The sequence below is a fragment of the Mauremys reevesii genome, linkage group 1 (genome assembly GCF_016161935.1).
Source record: "Mauremys reevesii isolate NIE-2019 linkage group 1, ASM1616193v1, whole genome shotgun sequence".
In the NCBI taxonomy this organism is placed as follows: Eukaryota; Metazoa; Chordata; order Testudines; family Geoemydidae; genus Mauremys; species Mauremys reevesii.
In genome coordinates this window covers 202767637-202786212 of record NC_052623.1, presented here as the reverse complement: position 1 = coordinate 202786212, position 18576 = coordinate 202767637, and the positions used below count along the sequence as shown (strand labels likewise).

At 42.8% G+C, this 18576-nt stretch overlaps 1 protein-coding gene and 1 long non-coding RNA gene across 4 annotated transcripts in view; one reads left to right on the top strand and one right to left on the bottom strand.

The window, feature by feature from the left end:
* LOC120387096 overlaps positions 1-18576 on the top strand; it is a 257617-nt gene that overhangs the window by 34816 nt on the left and 204225 nt on the right. The window lies entirely within an intron of this gene.
* Positions 1-18576, bottom strand: part of COL8A1 (collagen type VIII alpha 1 chain) — a 109338-nt gene that overhangs the window by 38559 nt on the left and 52203 nt on the right. For 2 of the 3 annotated variants that reach the window (XM_039507247.1, XM_039507256.1), the window contains exon 3: positions 6421-6546. The gene's annotated coding sequence lies outside the window, so the exon portion shown is untranslated. Of the gene's footprint in view, positions 1-6420; positions 6547-14776; positions 14902-18576 lie in introns of those variants that run through there. The other variant, XM_039507265.1, reaches the window with a different exon arrangement.

Here is an 18576-nt window from a genome sequence, read left to right as displayed (position 1 = left end):
CGGAGCATAGTCTAACCCACACATCTTTCTCTGCTTCTTGCTAGAGATGGCCCAAATCCCAACCTGTGAAATTTAACCCTTTCAAATTTAGGGCAGAACAGATTAATTGAAATCTGTCAGTCCAGTTCATTGAGTCATGCCTCAGAAGAGCATTTGTCCTTGTAAGATTTAAACCCCCCAGTGATGGAAAGCTTGAGACTTTTGGTTTTGTTGCGTATGAGCCCTGATTTGACCTCACATCCTGTAAGGAGAGTGTGTACACTTCCTACCCTCTCCTACCTTGGCAAGGTTACACACTCTCCTGATCTCAGAGACATGTTCTGCTCCATAACAACAAGGTTACTCAGCTGTTAAACCTCGAGGCAAGGTCCTCCCTATCCAGCTAAAGAGTGAGGAGAAAGGGGAAATACCAGGAAACGGGACTGTTGAGACAGGAATACCTGGAGAGAGTTTCTGTCCTTATCTATACACACCATTAATGAGTAAGCGGGCAGCTAAGTACTCTGGTCTAGGGCCAGCCTGAGCAGACACTTGGTCGTAGGTACAGTGAGAGAGAGCAGGGTCAGAGAGTCAAGTGCCAGATAAGTCACAAAGGGAGTATTTTTCCTGATTATTTTATCCCACACAGGGCTTTTTTTCTGTTTACCATTCCTTTTGACAAACAGATGATTGTACCTCCCCAAAGTGCAGCATGACCCAGTTCATGGACTATTTTGATCCCAGTTTATTTCTGACAGGAAATTTCCTGAGGGCCTGGATAGATTCTTTTGATCCTTGGAGCAAGAACCCCAAACTAAGAAAGAGCTGCTACTGCTGTGGTAGTCCCATTCCTCTGAGCGACCATATCTGGGCAGTCACCATGCTGCCTGGCACAATTTGAACACAGACCTGAGCCCAACTTAATCATGATACAGACCCAAATGTGTGTGTCTCTGTCTCTCTCTCTCTCTCTTTAATTAATACCTGGTACTCTGGACTGAGGCTGTTGGGGAAATCTCTCCAGTGAGGGTTGGGAGTTAGTAACCATTGGTGGAATAAATGGAACCAGGGCATCTTGAAACCATGACATGTAATTGAAGAATAGCTTCTACAGCAATGAATAAATACATCTTCTCACTGGTCTGTATTCACTTAGAACCAAATCAAGACAAGGGCACGTGCTACAGATGAAGAGTAACCAAGTCAGAAAACGAGAGAGATTTAGTTTTTCCTCATGAAAACCTCTTTAAACATACTCAATTTTCCCTCTGTTTCAATTTCCCTCACATTAGAGCAGTAGCATACAAATACACAGCCCCTCCCTCTGACTGAGCCCTAAGGACCAGATTTTCAAGGAATGCAGATACCTAAAGCTGCAGATAGATGCCTCCTGGAATTTTCAAAAGCACCACTGGGAGTTAGGTGCCTCCTGGGATTTTTATACGTGCCTAAGCAAGCTAGGCTCCTGTCTACATCTTTAGGCACTTGAATAAATTTGAAAATCTGGCCTTAAGTGTAATGTTGATAGTCTACATCATGCTACAACTGTATGTTCATTTTTAGATAGACAAAAGTTATGATGTGTATGAAAATATGTGAGAACAGAAACATGAAGGGCAAGGCCCTTCATAAGATGAAATGACCCTGCTCACAAAGATTCAGCTTACACCAGGCACCTACCCTCTCATCTTTATTATTTGCCCTAGTAAAAACCTTGGAGGCATCTGAGTGTCACAACTCGGTTCCAGGGCAAGCCCATCCTCAGACATGGCTTAACTGGAGGTATCTTATTGTTGTCTCTGGGACTACTGCTCCAGTGGTCCTGAAATAATGTATCCAGCAGCATTGTATTTCATAATTCATAAGAGGACAAAGACTGTTCTAGGAAGTTCTGAAGAGACATCCCTCATTCCATTTGGTGACAATCCGGTAGATTCCAAAAGCAAAAAATAGCTCACTGTCGGTACTTTATGAGGCAGAGCTAAATCACTCCTAGAGGAGACGGTGAAATAACCTGCAGCGAGGAGAATGCACCCCACAGGAGACAAGAAAATCTCCTCACTTCAGTTCAAACAGTGTGTGGCAGGAATATCATATACAAGTATTTGACATTTTAGCAGGACTAGTCATTAGAGGGGGCAAGAGAAATATTACCTGTGGGCAGGGAACATTTTGGTACCCTCCCCACACCTGCTGTAAGCGCAGTACTGTGTTTACAACAGTAAAAGTGCAGGCAGCTTGCGTTAACTGAAATAGGGCAAGCCCCATTTGTATGAAGGAAAACTTCTTGTTTTATCCTAGCCCCAGCTTCCTCAGTATTTTTCATATGGCATTTAATAGTGGAGTATCCTCAAGTAAGTTTTGCATGCCAAACTCAGATTTTTCTCATGTTCTTTTAGATTGCGTAGAGATGCCAAGTTTAGTGTTTAGGAAACTGTGTCTATGTAGCTTCCTTACATTCTTAATTAGTATAGAGAACAAAGACTCGACACCAAGAATGCCTGAATTCCTGGTGACCTTTCACTGCAAACTGTGAACTTTGCTCACTAAACTCAAGGTATATTTAGGCTTCATTATACAGGCTGCAAGAGAGTCACTCTTCTTTCCCTTTCTAGATCATTACTTATTAGTGACAGCTTCCCAACCACAATGAAGGGTGGGAGAACTTGTCTGAGTAAATTCCAAAATCTATTCCAGCTTTTGCTGGCTCAAAATTGTAACTTTCACATTGAGCTTTTTCAAAAATAGCTGTCACGCAGACAAAGTGGCATGAGTTATACCAGCGGTACCTCTTATATAACATATATGGCAGTATCTTAATGGAATTGTCCAAAACATGTGGTAAAATCCTACAGTTATTTCTCAGTTAAAACTTAATTGATCTCAGCATCTCTATCCAGCATTCATTCTCTCATGTTAAATCACTGAAAAGGATGCTGAAGAGAACCTGTTGAAGTCAATGGGAGTTTCAACTAAGTAAAGAAAGCAGGATTTGATTTAATGGTAACGCTACTATGAACTGTGATTGTTAGTGTAGAATATTGCAGGGTTTTGTTTCCTCTTGTTTAAAGGATACTTTTAAAGATTTGTATGTTTGTCATTTTAGAGTTTTCAAAGCAGCTGCGTTGTATTTGTAAGTTTTTAGTGTTCAGAAAGTTTAGCTGTGTAAGAAATATTGTGGCTGCGTGTCAATTTAATATCCTAATAGGTTCAAATACTAATATCGATATCAGTATAAGTTGCGTATCTCTTGTTTAAGTGCTTCTGTAATTTTAGTGAGTTGGCAAGCACTGACAATATTCTCAGCACTGTATAAGACACAGGTATTAAGACAGTTTCTGCCTCTGAAAGCTTACCACCTGGAAAACAGGAACAGAAAGATAAGATTTCCTAGGAGACTGAGCTGCAAGCAAATATATTTATCTGTAACAGAAACGCTATGATCTCACTGAAAGCTTTTTCATAAGGAATAATTGGTTGGATACATTTAAGTGAATTATGGGCTTTGGGGAGAAGAAGTTGCACTTAAAGTGCTATCCTTCCTTGGTCATAGTAGCTATGGAAAAAGCATATGCAGTACAAACTCCTAATTGCACCTCTGTTTTCTCTATGCACTGCTGTTACTGAATGACCTGTTAACAAACCATACACTTCAAAGCACCCAGAAGCTAGGGTGACCAGGTGTTTAGTTTTCAACCAAAACACCCAGTTGAAATGGGATCCTGGTGGCACCGATCAGCACTGCTGACTGGGTCATTGACTGTCGGATTGGCGCCGCTGCACAGTGGGACTGGCAGGCTCCCTCCTAGTTTCCGTGACACGTTGCTCCTGGGAAGCAGCCACCATGTCCCCCCTACCTCCGGCTCCTATGCATAGGGGTAGCCAGGGGGCTCTGCATGCTGCCCCCACCCCAAGCACCATCCCCGTAGCTTCCATTGGCCAATTTGAGCTGCCGGGGTGGTGCCTGCGGATAGGGCAGGGTGCAGAGCCACCTGGCCACGCCCGCACCCCCTCCCACACCCTAGCTCCCTGAGCCAGCCTGGTGAAAATGAGCAAGTGAGTGAGAGTGAGGAGGGTGTGTGTGTGGCTAAAATCCTCTCTTCTGCCTAAGTAATTTAGCCGGGGGTACTGGTGGCCTCCTGTCAGGGCACTGAGGAAAAACAAGAGTCACTCCAGGGCCACTATTAAACTATTATGTCAAGCATTTAAAACTGACATCAAACAATATTTTGATATCCCCAAGGGTTTTTTCTGAGAATCCTTTACCTGTTTTGTATTTAAAATGACATACTAAAATAAGTGCAGGCAATTAAGGAAGATGGGTATGTTATATTTTATGAAGGAAACCCAGCAGAACTGTTTGTGGGGATATTTAGTTACAGGAAACCCATTTGCTGAGCCCCCCCTTCAGTTGAAACAATTAAAATGTTGGTTTTGGTTGGAGCTCAGAAATTTTATTGGATCCAAATGCCTTTCAGATACCCAAGTTTGAAAATGTTCAGGACTGCCTATGAAGATAGGGCTAGGGCTTTATTTCAGGATCTATATCTAAAAATCTTGAATTTTGGCCAGGTTTCTATCAAGATCTGAACTTTAAGCTCAGGTGTATTTCTGTACACTGGAACAGGTCAGAAAAAGGCGGGAAATGGTAGTTTTCATAATTTTTCACTAAAATTTTGAAAATGTACAATGCTATTCTACTTTATGTATGTGTTTCTGAAAAGAAAAGGCATTAATTTTGATCTTCTTAACACAGTGCTGTAGATAAAGCATTAGACTGGAGTCACAATAGCTGAGTTCTGTTCCCAACTCTGCCATTGACTTGTTGAGACATTGAACAAATCACTTAAACTCTCTGTGCTTCAGTCTCCCTTTCTGTAAAATGGGGATAATGATGTTTACTCATCTTTGCAAAGAACTATGTACTAATTATTCTTATTTTTAGCTGTCTGATAAAATATTCAGTAGTTCTTATATAACCATGCGTACAGTTTTAAGAATAACATGGTAGCATCCCTATGGAAAACTCCTGTGGGATTGGCTAGAAAATAACTGTTCTTTATAATGTTTTAACCAACTTCTGTAGAAATGTATAGCTAGGTAATAAGAGCCCAATCCAATTCCTGTTGGTGGATCTTTTCATTGGCTTTGACCGACTGTGTTTTGGATCAGGGTTTGAAAGCTCTAATAAATTCAATAGGAGGTTTCAAACCTTCTGTAGAAAGGGTCTCCTTCTCTATTAAATTTTAGAGGTTGGATACTTCAGTTGCACCAAGCTCACAAAGCTGTGAGAAAGATCCATCTTTCAGCTCCCCCTCTTTTAGGGCCAGGTAGGACATAGGGCCACTAAGTTACACTGAGTGGGACGGTCAGCGGGGACAGCTCCATTGACTGAGTATTGCACAACACTCTGTGTCTGAGGAGGTGGAACAGGTGCAAAAAAGGGGTGTGTGTAACCAAGGCTGAGGATATAGCTCTATATGTTTTTAGAGTTTTTTTTTATTGTAAGCGGTTGGTTTCATCCCAAATAAGTTCTATTGGACTTTTTCTATAAAAGATCAAAACAATCAAATGTGCTTTTTCCTCTTTTATATGGACACTCAAACATCTGAGGAATTTGCATGATTCATTCTCAACAAATGGATTTTTTTAATTAAATTAAATAATAATGTATCTTATTAGGCAACAATGATTTTTAGTTCCAAAAGTCACATTTGAGAATACATAATAGTCCTGACTCTGGATACTATGAGCTAATGTCTACTTGTAAGAAACTTTTCCATTAAAGCTCAAAATCATGTTTACCATCTACTTGCTATTACTCAGAGATATTAAACAGAGTGACACTGCTCTGTGATTTTTATACACAGACACATATGCGCGCGCACACACACACACACACACACACACACACACACACACTATGGATATCACAAGTATATAACAATCATGATTCACTAGATACTAAAGAGCCCTCAGTCAGCCCAAGAGAAAATTACTGTGCATCTCTCTCAATGGAAAAAAATCCTTTCCCAGTGAAGCCCATAACTGATCCCTCTCTAGCCCTAGAAAATATTAACAGAATTCTTTAAACAAGCAGGAGAAAATGCAAAATGTTACAAAAAAGTCTAACAATTACATGAAGAGCTACAAATTATATTTTTTTTCTCACTTTGAATTTAGGAGATTTCCCCAATGGGGTATTTTCTTTAATTCTCTGGAAGAAAAAAAAACATACTGAGATTGACTGCAAAGAAGTTTTGTAGTGGAGGAATTTCTACTTGAAATTCAAACAGCAAATGGCAAACACTTGAGTAATTTAGCAAGTCCCATGGAAGATCCAAGTGATTATTTTAAGATTGCTTGAGTCTTTAAGCAATTGTGTTCTGGCTTAGTCATTGTGGATATGTCATTTGGAGTTTCAAAACTGGGTATACTTACATTTAGATTTTTGGGAAGGGGCAGTACAGTGGATCAAAGTCACTTGTGGTTCACCTTAAGAGGCCTGGATTCCGTGTCTGCTTTAGGCCAGTCGAGTAAGATATTTTGTTGATTCCAAATCAGCACCTATAAAAAGTTAGTTGTATTTTAAAACACCAAGTTAGAATTTAGACCATAATAAAGATATTGGCACTCCCAGTAACAAATAACATAAAGTATTCTCCTTTTTGCACAGACATCAAGAAACATTGACCAAGATTTTCAAATCCAAGTGGCTAAAATTAGCCTCTTAATGCCATATTTAGGCACCCAAATCAGTAGCCTGATTTTTCAAAAGTGCTCCACACCCAGTAGCTCCCGTTGACTTTAGCTGGAGTTGTAGGTGCTCCACACTTTTGCAATCAGGCTACTGATTTTAGGTGCCTAATTATAGACTAAAGAGTCTACTAGTAGTAGGCAGTCATGTGTAAAAATCTTGACCATTGTTCTCAGGCAACCTATTTGGCTATAACTCAACACATGGATTTTGATTTTCAGGAAAACTACTTGACTATTGTTTCCTAAGCATTGTGTCATGGCTGTGCAGAAGCATTTTTTTATCATTAGATGTGAAATTATCCAGGTGCCAGTACAGAGACAGATGGCAGTATTCCATGAAACATTACCTCAATAAAAGCACATGACATTTGTGTGTGCACTGTGCTCTGAAAAGACACTGTTTTTTCAGAGGCTTTGAACTCTGTGTGATATGCTTGGCACCTTGCTGGACTGAACTCTTTAAGTATGAGGATGCTGGACATTCAGAGAACAAGAGAATGCTAATATTTAACCACTGAGCTCTCCTTTAATAAAACAGAGCATGCACTGCTTCTTTTGCAGAATGCAAAATAATTTAAGCCTGTTTTAAGGTAATGGCTTACTGTCATTAGTTTTAAGACAAAAATTAATGACAGGTCATCGACACTTTTTAATAATGTCATTGCCTCTGAAAGTCCCGTTAACAGTGGCAGAACACTATTCAGTGGTTTTCAAACTTTTGTTCTGGTGACCCCTTTCACATAGCAAGCCTCTGAGTGCGACCTCCCCCAACCCCTTATAAATTAAAAACACTTTTTTGTATATTTAACACCATTATAAATGCTATCGGCAAAGCGGGGTTTGGGATGGACGCTGACAGCTCGTGACCCCCCAGGTAATAACCTCGTGACCCCCTGAGCGGTCCCAACCACCAATTTGAGAACCCCAATAGCTCTTGAATTAGATTTTGTGAATTTCTCACAAAAGCTGAGTTACCTGAAAGCTTAGATGTAAATACTGTTGAGTGACATGTATTAGGGGTTTGACACAAAATACACTGAAGTCAATTAAGAGAATCCATCAACTTCAATGAACTTTGACTCAACCCGTGGATTCAGGCTCAGTCCTACAAATTACTGAGCATTAACTTCAATGAAACTGCCTTACAGTTAAGCAGATGCATAAGTAACTGCTTTGCTAGATCAAGACCAGAGAGTTCAGCACCTTGCAGGACTGAGCGCTTAAAAAGATTACAGTAATGATAATTAATAATCTTTTCTTTAAAAAGCAACTAAGATTCCTGTGGCACCTTATAGACTAACAAAAGTATTGAAGCATGAGCTTTCTTGGGTGAATACCCACTTCGTCAGACTCATGTGGTGGAAATTTCCAGAGGCAGGTATAAATATGCAGGCAAGAATCAGGCTAGAGATAATGAGGTTAGTTCAATCAGGGAGGATGAGGCCCTCTTCTAGCAGTTGAGGTGTGAACACTCCTCCCACATATTTACACCAGCGACACTATCACAGGACCAAACCAGATCAGCCACAACATCACCGGTTCATTCATGTACATGTCCACCAATGTAATATACGCCATCATGTGCCAGCAATGCCCCTCTGCTATGTACATTGGCCAAACTGCACAATCTCTGTGTAAAAGGATAAATGGACACAAATCAGATATTAGGAATGGCAATATACAAAAACCTGTAGGAGAACACTTCAACTTCCCTGGCCACACCATAGTAGATCTTAAGGTGGCCATCCTGCAGCAAAAAAACTTCAGGACCAGACTTCAAAGAGAAACTGCTGAGCTTCAGTTCATCTGCAAATTTGACACCATCAGCTCAGGATTAAACAAAAACTGTGAATGGCTAGCCAACTACAAAAGCAGTTTCTCTTCCCTTGGTGTTCACACCTCAACTGCTAGAAGAGGGCATTATCCTCCCTGATTGAACTAACCTCATTATCTCTAGCCTGATTCTTGCCTGCATATTTATACCTGCCTCTGGAAATTTCCACCGCATGCATCTGATAAAGTGGGTATTCACCCACAAAAGCTTACGCTCCAATACTTCTGTTAGTCTACAAGGTGCCACAGGACTCTTTGTCACTTTTTACAGATCCAGACTAACACGGCTTCCCCTCTGAATCTTTTCTTTAGTAGCTCAGTTTCCATATTCCATTTAGAGCTGAGCAAGAAACTGATTTTTCCATCCCTCAAAAGTGTTTGAGATTTTGAAAAATTTCTCTCTCCCAAATCAGGATGAAAAGTTAAATCTGAAATTTTTGGCAACTGAAAATCCAAAAATGTTTTTGGTGTGGGTCAGTCAAAACATTTCATTTTGTTAATCTTGAAATGTTTAATTTCAATTTTGATCTTTTTTGTTAACTATTTTTAGTCTAAATTTACTAAAATTTCAAAACAAAAAATCTTGACATTAGAAACAGAAATTTTTCATTTGGAAAATTTCAAAGCAGGGCATTTTGATAATTTCAAAACTTGTCCTCAATATTATTTTGATGCAGGAGATTCATCAAACTGACCCTGTTTCATTAACAGTTTTGGTTCTGATGAATCAGCAGGGGATTTTTTGGTTTAAAAAAAAAGTTGAAAAATTCCCTACTGGCTCTTATTACAATAAGTAAATGTTTGGTGAATTAGGAAAGCAAACAAATAAGACTTTGTTTCCCACAGATGGTTCATTTTTAGCTGAATTCCAGCAGAATGTTAAGACTGGCTGCTGTGAAACCACATGAAAGGAAATGGAAAACCCTTCTTCCAAGTCTCTAATGTTCCTGGCCCATCTTTACATTGTCCAAAGTCATGAATTTGTTTTAAAATCGAAGTACCAGGAGATTCTATAGAACCAATAATATACTAAAGCTGAGAACATTTATTTTGTCTCCTTTTAGCTATAGCACATTACTAGCTATGCAAACATAAATAAAGCAGAGGGGTAAACTCCAAGGAGGGAGAGGAATTGTTTAAGTTAAGGGCCAGTGTTGGGACAAGAACAAATCGATATAAACTGGCCCTCAACAAGTTTAGATTTGAAATTAGATGAAGGTTCCCAATCATCAGAGGAGTAAAGTTCTGGAATAGCTTTCCAAGGGGAACAGTGGGGGCAAAAAACCTAATTGGTTTCAAGACTCAGCTTAATACATTTATGGAGGGAATGTTCTGATGAGACTGCCTACAATGGCATGTGGCCCATCTGCAATTGCTAGCCAGGGCTGGCTTTAAGCCAATTCGCCCGATTCCCCAGAATTGGGCCCTGCACCGAAGAGGGCCCCGTGTCCGCGCCTAAGGGGGCCCCGCTCCAGGGGTCTTTGGTGACATTTTGGCGGCGGGGGTCCTTTGGTGCCGTGGAAAACCCGGAGCGGACCCTCCCTCCACCGAAGTGTTGCCGAAGCCCCGGACTGCCACCGAGTATTCCAGTCAGGCCCCGCGAATCATAAAGCTGGCCCTGCTGCTAGCAGCCAATATCTCCAACAGCCAGAGATGGGACACTAGGTGGGCAGGGCTCTGAGTTACTACAGTGAATACTTTCCCACATGTCTGGCTGGTGGGTCTTACTGACATGTTCAGGGTCTAACTGATATATTTGGGTTGGGAATGAAGTTTCCCTCAGGTCAGATTGGCAGAGACCATGGGTTTTTTTTTGCCTTCCTCTGCAGTGTGGGGCATGGGTCACTTGCTAGTCTGCATAGATTAAATGGTGGATTCTCTGAAACTTGAAGTCTTTAAATCATTATTTGAGGACTTCAGAAACTCGGCCGGAGTTTAGGGATCTATTACAGGAGTAGGTGGGTGAGGATCTGTGGCCTGCAATGTGCAGGAGGTCAGACGAGGTGATCACAATGGTCCCTTATGACTTTAAAGTCTATGGGGAGATACAAATGAAAACCAATATCTTAAAGCATCCCTAGATATATTAAGGTTTTGGGGAGTGGGCAGAAAGACCAAACCAATTTCCAATTTTATATTTTAAATCAGAAAATAACTTGACTTCCTTTTAACTCAAATTTATTCCAGCCCACTTGAAAGATATTTATCCAGTTACAGTTATTATCTATCTAATAAGGGTTATCTGTTTAATCTATTTTAGTATAGCTGGAGCTGGTAGCAATTGCTATAGTTAAGGTTGCCTAATACTTCCCATTATAAGACCCTGTTTTCAGTTGCTTATAATTTTGCCAAACTTTACTCTTTCTGACTGAAATACCCCGTGCCAGGTGTCTGCCTCAGACTGATATTATTTTTTGAAAGTTTTGGCAAAAATGGTTCATTCTTTCCCAAGAATGAGATTTGTTGTTGTTGTTGTTGAGAATCTCTAGCACCTCGGTCTTTGGAACAAGAACTTGAAATGAGGCAAGGGGATTGTCCTGATGTCAAGAATGTGCTTTTATTCTATCCCTGTGAAAATCCACCCAAATTTGGCCAAGTTATAAGTAGGGTGACCAGATGTCCTGTTTTTAAAGGGACAGTCTCATTTTTGGGGACTTTTTCTTATATAGGCGCCTATTACCCCCCACCCCCTGTCCCGTTTTTTCACAGTTGCTGTCTGATAACCCTAGTTATAAGCCTCTGAAAATCACAGGTTGCATATGCTCAGGAGAGACTCATTAGAGTTTGTCAACTAACTTCTTATAAGATTCATAGAATATTAGGGTTGGAAGAGACCTCAGGAGGTCATCTAGTTCAATCTCCTGCTCAAAGCAGGACCAACACCACCAAGTCATCCCAGCCAAGGCTTTGTCAAGCTGGGCCTTAAACACCTCTAAGGGTGGAGATTCCACCACCTCCCTAGGTAACCCATTCCAGTGCTTCACCACCCTGCTAGTGAAATAGTATTTCCTAATATCCAGACTAGACCTCCCCCACTGCAACTTGAGACCATTGCTTCTTGTTCTGTCATCTGCCACCACTGAGAACAGCCGAGCTCCATCCTCTTTGGAACCCCCCTTCAGGTAGTTGAAGGCTGCTATCAAATCCCACCTCCCATTCTTCTCTTCTGCAGACTAAATAACCCCAGTTCCCTCAGCCTCTCCTCATAAGTCATGTGCCCCAGCCCCCTAATAATTTTTGCTGCCCTCTGCTGGACTGTCTCCAATTTGTCCACATCCCTTCTGTGGGGTGCGGCTGGGGGGAAACCAAAACTGGATCCAATACTCCACGTGTGGCCTCACCAGTGTCAAATAGAGGGGAATAATCACTTCCCTCAATCTGCTGGCAATGCTCCTACTAATACAGATTCCATCTGTACTGAGCATATTCCAGTCTAGGATGGCAGGGACTGAGCAAGACTTTCCATGCAATTATTCATTCCTGCGACCAGGTGCCAGACACAGGAACAGAGAGCAGGGAGTCTGTCATAAGAACATAAGAATGGCCATGCTGGATCAGACCAGTGGTCCATCTAGCCCAGTATCCTGTCTTCTGACAGTGGCTTGTGCCAGATGCTTCAAAGGGAATGAACAAAACAGGGCAATTATCAAGTGATCCATCCCATCGTCCATTCCCAGCATCTGGCAGTCAGAAGCTTAGGAACACCTGTCTCTCCTGAGCTCTCAATGCATCTCCTGCTGGCACCCAGTGGGTAGGAGCTGGAGAATGGGTGGGGGGGGGGCTTGATAGAAGAGGGGTATTGAAGCCAGAGGACAGGGGGACAGGCTGGACAGGAGGGGGGTGGCAAGGGTCAGGATTGGGACAGGATCAGAAGTGCCTATAACCACTCCCCTCCAGAACCTGGAATCAAACCCAGAATTCTGAGTCTCTGAATTTCTATGTTCATAAACTAAACAATGGGGGCTGTGGGAAGCGACGGCCAGCACATCCCTGGGTGTGCATTGCCTCCAGCAGCCCCCATTGGCCTGGAACGACGAACTGCGGCCGGGGGAGCTGTGATGGCTGAACCTGCAGACGCTGCAGGTAAACAAACTGGCTCGGCCTGCCAGCAGATTTCTCTGACAGGCCGCGTGCCAAAGATTGCCGATTCCCGATCTAGAAGCTAGAGACAAAATCTAATCTGTGACAATGAGTCAAACAGACATACAATGAGACTTCTAGCCTGTGAAGACTCAAGAGATATAGAAAAAGCTTCAGCTTAATATCCAAACTTTGGGGTGCTTATCCAAAGTAATCTGAACCTCCTTTTTGGGTTGTCACATTGTTGAGGATCTGTAAGCAAGGGGGACAACTTCCCAGAAACAAAACAGACACCATCCATGATGTTCCTCCCTTCCCAATTCAAGTAATAATGTTTATCATCAGAAATCAGAACAACTTAGCATGCAGAAAAGAGTAACAGAAAACTCTGCCAGTCTGGGGTTCAATGGTGTATGTAGAACCCGACTTTCCCAAAGGCATTCTCCTCTTTCTGGCCAAGAATCTCAGCTGCACCCAGCTTCCACAGCTAGAGTGGGAGAGAGCCAGTTGCTGCTACTTAATTGTGGGGCTAGTTCTATGCCTGCCTGGTAGCTGATTAGAGCAGCCCAGCTCTGCTTTATTGTGACTGACTATGGCTCCCCCAAGGGGCCATCTTCCAAGCAGCTATTGCCAGAGCATGATCCCCAACCCCTGACACACCATCTATGTTAGGGGTTTCATAGGAGTTGACTGGGGAATCTCCAGCTGGAGATATATGGCTGTTTTCCAGCCCCTTTGTGCCACCTGAGCTGAGCAAAGGGTTAAATTGCTTGTGTGAGAGAGAGAGGGTCAGATTTCAGCCGATAACGTATTGCCTTTCCTCTGAGCACTTGTGCAGCTATGATTGCATTGGTCAATATACATTGCTACTGTGTTGGAAGATTTTAAGTGTTCTTTGAAAAATGTGCACAGAAAGTTAACACTGAATAGGAGCTTAAACTAGTGAATGAAGAGATGTGACAAGATGTTACAAACCCCTATGACATGCCTAAATCCTAAGGGAATAGCTGTGCTAAGAATAATATACTGGTACTACCCGGTTATCTGTGTTTAAAAGCTTTCTACTGTACTTTCTTAAAAGTAGAGGGAGAGAACATGGAAGAGAAGACTGTAGGGGGCAGAATCCACCATTCCGGCCCTATGCCAAGAGGCAGCAGAGACCCTGGGATGAAAGGAGCTTGAAAAAGGGGCTCACAGCCATCCATTGCATCTTGCAAACAGAACAAAGGTGAGAAAAGCAAAGTCAGATTTTAAATGGACAGAATACAGTATGTGTATTTCAAATAGCCTAGGGAAGAAAGTAACACAAAAGCCAGTATCATACCCCTTTATCCCACTCAAAGGATAGAAGATAAAACAATGTACCGTACTTGGACACTTAATGTGTTTCATCCCTTTGAGTAGGATACAGGGTTGTGAATTGGCACCAGTTCTGTGTCATTTCTGGGGCTTGGAGATGCATCATCTGCTCCCTGATTGCCATGTGCCTGTCAGCCTTTTTAAGAGAGTTTTCTCCCCATCTTGTATCCTGCCAAGTAGGCTTCCTCATTTGAACAGCTGAGATGCTCAATCCCTTTCAGAATGAATCTATGCTCATTCATTGTTTTGAGCTCCACAGTTCAGCTCTGGATCTAACCTTGCCCACAGTTTGCAGGGGTTTGGGTCTGGGGTTTGGTTCAGCCCCTCAGAAAGGTGAAAGCCAGTCACAAATTTATATCCAAACTTTCCCAACCAAATGACCTGCTCCTGCCCCCATTCCAAACTTCCACTGACTTCTCTGAGAGCAGGCACAGGCCCAAAATTCATGGGTGTCTGGAGCTGTTCGAGTTTGAGCCATTCTCTAATTATATTAAGTATCATTCTATATGCATAGATGTAGGAATCAGTTTCAGGACAACGGCATCCTTCCATTTAATTTCTTTTAAAATGGAAACATTATAATTAAATTTAAGTTATTTATAATATGAGAAAAAGCTCGTGAGGTTTTCTATTATAAGAAAAGCATTGGCATTATTGGTTTAGCTCTTCCAGCTGCAGCTCATGACAACAGGATTAGGGCTTTCCTGGGTGATTCGGGACAGAGCATGGAGCATAGGCAGTGGGCTTGGTCTTGGGGGGACAGAACCTTGTGACGATTCCTCTCTGGTGGATGCAAGGAGAAACAGTCATGGGCTTTCTTGGGACGTGGCGGGAATAAAAGGGCTCCTGGAGAGGAAACATAAGCACAAGACCACCTGTTTGTACTGTTTCATCTATTAGGTCTATATCTGTAGGTATGTGCTATGGACCTGTGTAACTGGAGAAATTAGGTCATCCTGTTTTTTGTGTACTGCACCTTTAAACATTGGGATCTCTCTGCTGGCTGCAGGTGGTAGCTGGGTGAGGCAGCTGACATTTTGTGGTTCAGTTTGGATTCTGAAAGTCAGAGTAGGTCACTAGCCTCTCACTCTCTCATGAAAGACAGTATGACCCCAATTCAGCTAACCACTCACTCACATGCAGTACAGTAAAACAAATGATTAAGTGCTTTCAGTGAATCAAGTCTACATCTTTGTTTCTTTAACCTGAAATCTAAGGGTATGTCTATACTATGAAATTAGGTGGATTTTATAGAAGGCGATTTTTAGAAATCGATTTTATACAGTCGATTGCGTATATTCACACTAAGCGCATTAAGTCGGCGGAGTGCATCCTCACTACCATGACTAGCATTGACTTACAGAGCGTTGCACTGTGGGTAGCTATCCCACAGTTCCCACAGTCTCCGTCACCCATTGGAATTCTGGGTTAAGCTCCCAAAGCCTGATGGGGCTAAAACATTGTCGCGGGTGGTTTTGGGTACATGTCGTCAGTCGCCCCTCCCTCTGTGAAAACAATGCGCCTTTTTTCCTGGGTTACCCGTGCAGACACCATACAACAGTAAGCATGGAGCCCGCTCAGCTCACCGCCACCGCTGCTGTTGTGGGCAAGTCTACTGTGGGGGCTGCTGTGATCCAAGTAGCCAGTGCAATCATTGACGTTCTGTTATCAAGGGTAGTGACTCTGGGAAATGTGCGGGCCTTTTTAGATTTTAGGTGCATCATATTCCTGTCCTTTGTCACTGGTGAAGAAGTCTTGCAGCCGTACATTCCAGTCTGGTTGGCGCTGTAACACCCCATAGCACTTCTGTGGTTGACACATGTAATAACTCCAGGGCTCTTGCTCTTTTGCATTGGCTGAGGTATCTTGCCCTACCTGGACCTCCAAGCATTCGACACAGAAGCACCTGCAGCAGCTGGCATTGCTACACAGCAGCAGCTCCTTGCCTTCACAGCAGACGGTGCAGTAGGACTGCTAACCATCATCATCCACTGCTTCCGCTGCAACTCTGCTCTCCTGATCCCCAGTGACGAGCTCGGGTGATCCATACTGGTCCTCCTGGGTGCTGCTGGCAGCAGACGGTGCAGTAGGACTGCTAGCCATCCTCGTCGGACATGTAGCTTGGCCGGATGTTCTGGGAACGTCTTCCCTGCCCGGCTCCTAGCAACCTCCAGGGCATGGTGTACGGCTCCATCACTTCCCCTGCAGCTCTGCTCTCCTGCTCCCCAGTGACGAGCTTGGGGGATCCGTTCATGAAGCCTGGACAGTAGTAAGGAGCAGTTCAACTATAGGCTGAGCAAATGCAGAATGGTGGTAGAATGTGCCTTTGGATGTTTAAAAGCGCGATGGCGCTGTTGGTCAGATCTCAGTGCAACCAACATTCCCATTGTTATTGCTGCTTGCTGTGTGCTCCATAACATCTGTCAGAGTAAGGGGGAGATGTTCATGGCGGGGTGGGAGGTTGAGGAAAATCACCTGGTGTCCGATTTTGAGCAGCCAGACACCAGGGAAATTAGAAGAGCACAGCAAGGTGCACTGTGCATCAGAGAGGCTTTGAAAACCAGTTTCATAACTGGCCAGGCTTCGGTGTGACAGTTGTGTGTGTTTCTCCTTGATGCAAACCTGCCCCCTTTGTTGATTTTAATTCCCTGTAAGCCAACCACCCTCCCCCCTTTGAAATAAAGTAACTATTGTTTTGAAACCATGCATTCTTTCTTTATTAATTAAAAAAAATGAGATAACGGACAAGGTAGCCTGGGTGGGGTGGGGGAGGAAGGAAGGACAAGGCCACATTGCTTATTGTAGCCACACTAAAAATCAAACTGTTTGAATGACAGCCTTCTGTTGCTTAAGCCATCCTCTGGAGTGGAGTGGCTGGGTGCCCAGAGCCTCCCCCCCGCCATGTTCTTGGGCATCTGGGTGAGGAGGCTATGGAACACGAGGGGGAGGGCAGGCGGTTATACAGTGGATGCAGCAGGGGTCTGTGCTCTTGTTGGCTTTCCTGCACCTTCAACAGACACTTCATTATGTCCGTTTGCTGCCCCATTAGCCTCAGCATCACATCCTGCCTCTGCTCTTCACCCTCACTTAATTCTTTCCTGGCCTCTGCCACTGAATACCTCCATGCATTAAGCTGTGCCCTATCAGTGTGGGAGGACTACATGAGCTTGGAAATCATGTTATCGTGAGTGCGGTTTTTTTCGCTTTCTAATCTGCGATAACCTCAGGGACAGAGATGATAGGGGAAGCATAGAAACATTCTACGCTCTACGATTCTGGGGGGACTGCCTGGTCACCTGTGCTGCTGAGTTTGTCACACTTACCAAACAGGAAATGAAATTCAAAAGTTCCCGGGGCTTTTCCTGTGTACCTGGCTAGTGCATCGGAGTTCAAAGTCCTGTCCAGAGCGGTCACAATGGAGCACTCTGGGATAGCTCCCGGAGGCCAATACCGTCGATTTGCATCCACACTACCCCAAATTGGACCCAGCAAAGTCGATTTTAGTGCTACTCCACTCGCCAGGGCGGAGTACAGAAATCAATTTTAAGAACCCTTTAGGTCAACGGAATGGGGTTGGTTGTGTGGACGCATTCATTTTTAAATCAATCTAATGCAGCTAAATTTGACCTAACCCTGTAGTGTAGACCAGTCCTATGTAATCTAGATTGAAATACTGTTCTCTGTTTTATGGGGAAAAATAGGGCCAAATGCTGTCTGGTGCTTACATAGCAACCCTCCCATTGACTTCAGTGGGAATTTTTTTCTGAATAAGACCTGCTCAGGAATATAAGACTGAGTGTGAAGAAAAGCAGGAGGAAGGTGTGTATATATACAGCCACATTTTTCAAAAGGGGCACCATATGAAGGATTTTGTAAACTGCACCACAAAATGTGTACATCATAGAACTGGTATTTGGCCTTTCAACTGCAATTTTTAATGCTGGTAAGAAGCGGATTTAAACTGAACATTATTTTTAAAGGTTTTGTTATATTTAAGGGTGAGAATACACATCATTTGCTCTTGTTTGCATATCACATTCCTTTTTCAGTGTCTTTGCCTCCTTCACAACCTCTGAATTCCTTCCCCCTAGAAATACACAAACTTTTATGTAACTGTGAAACTTCCCTCTAGATGCACACCAAATTCTAGGAGAACACTAGAATTGCTTATGACAGATAAATCACATTACTGTTTTGTTTTGTTTAAACCATGAGAAAAATGAGACATGAGGGGTAGAAATCAGTGCAGCTCAAGATCCTTAGTGCTTCATGATCCAAAAAACATAAGCATCTATCCAGGTGCAAAACCCTCACTTTTTTTAAAAAATAAAGTGTGAAATAAATATAAGAGGTTTGTACTGAATTTGCAAATGCTGGCAGCATGCAATATTGCAATTATTGTCAAGACTTTGAGCTACTGGAACCGGAACCAGGAGTTTAAGCAACACAGAGAGAGAGGCATTTTTGCATTTTCTTCTGCAAAATATATGAAATAGAGTTGATTGCATTTGGCATGACTGCATCTGAAATGATGAGCAAAGTTTCTACCATTGACTGATTATATTA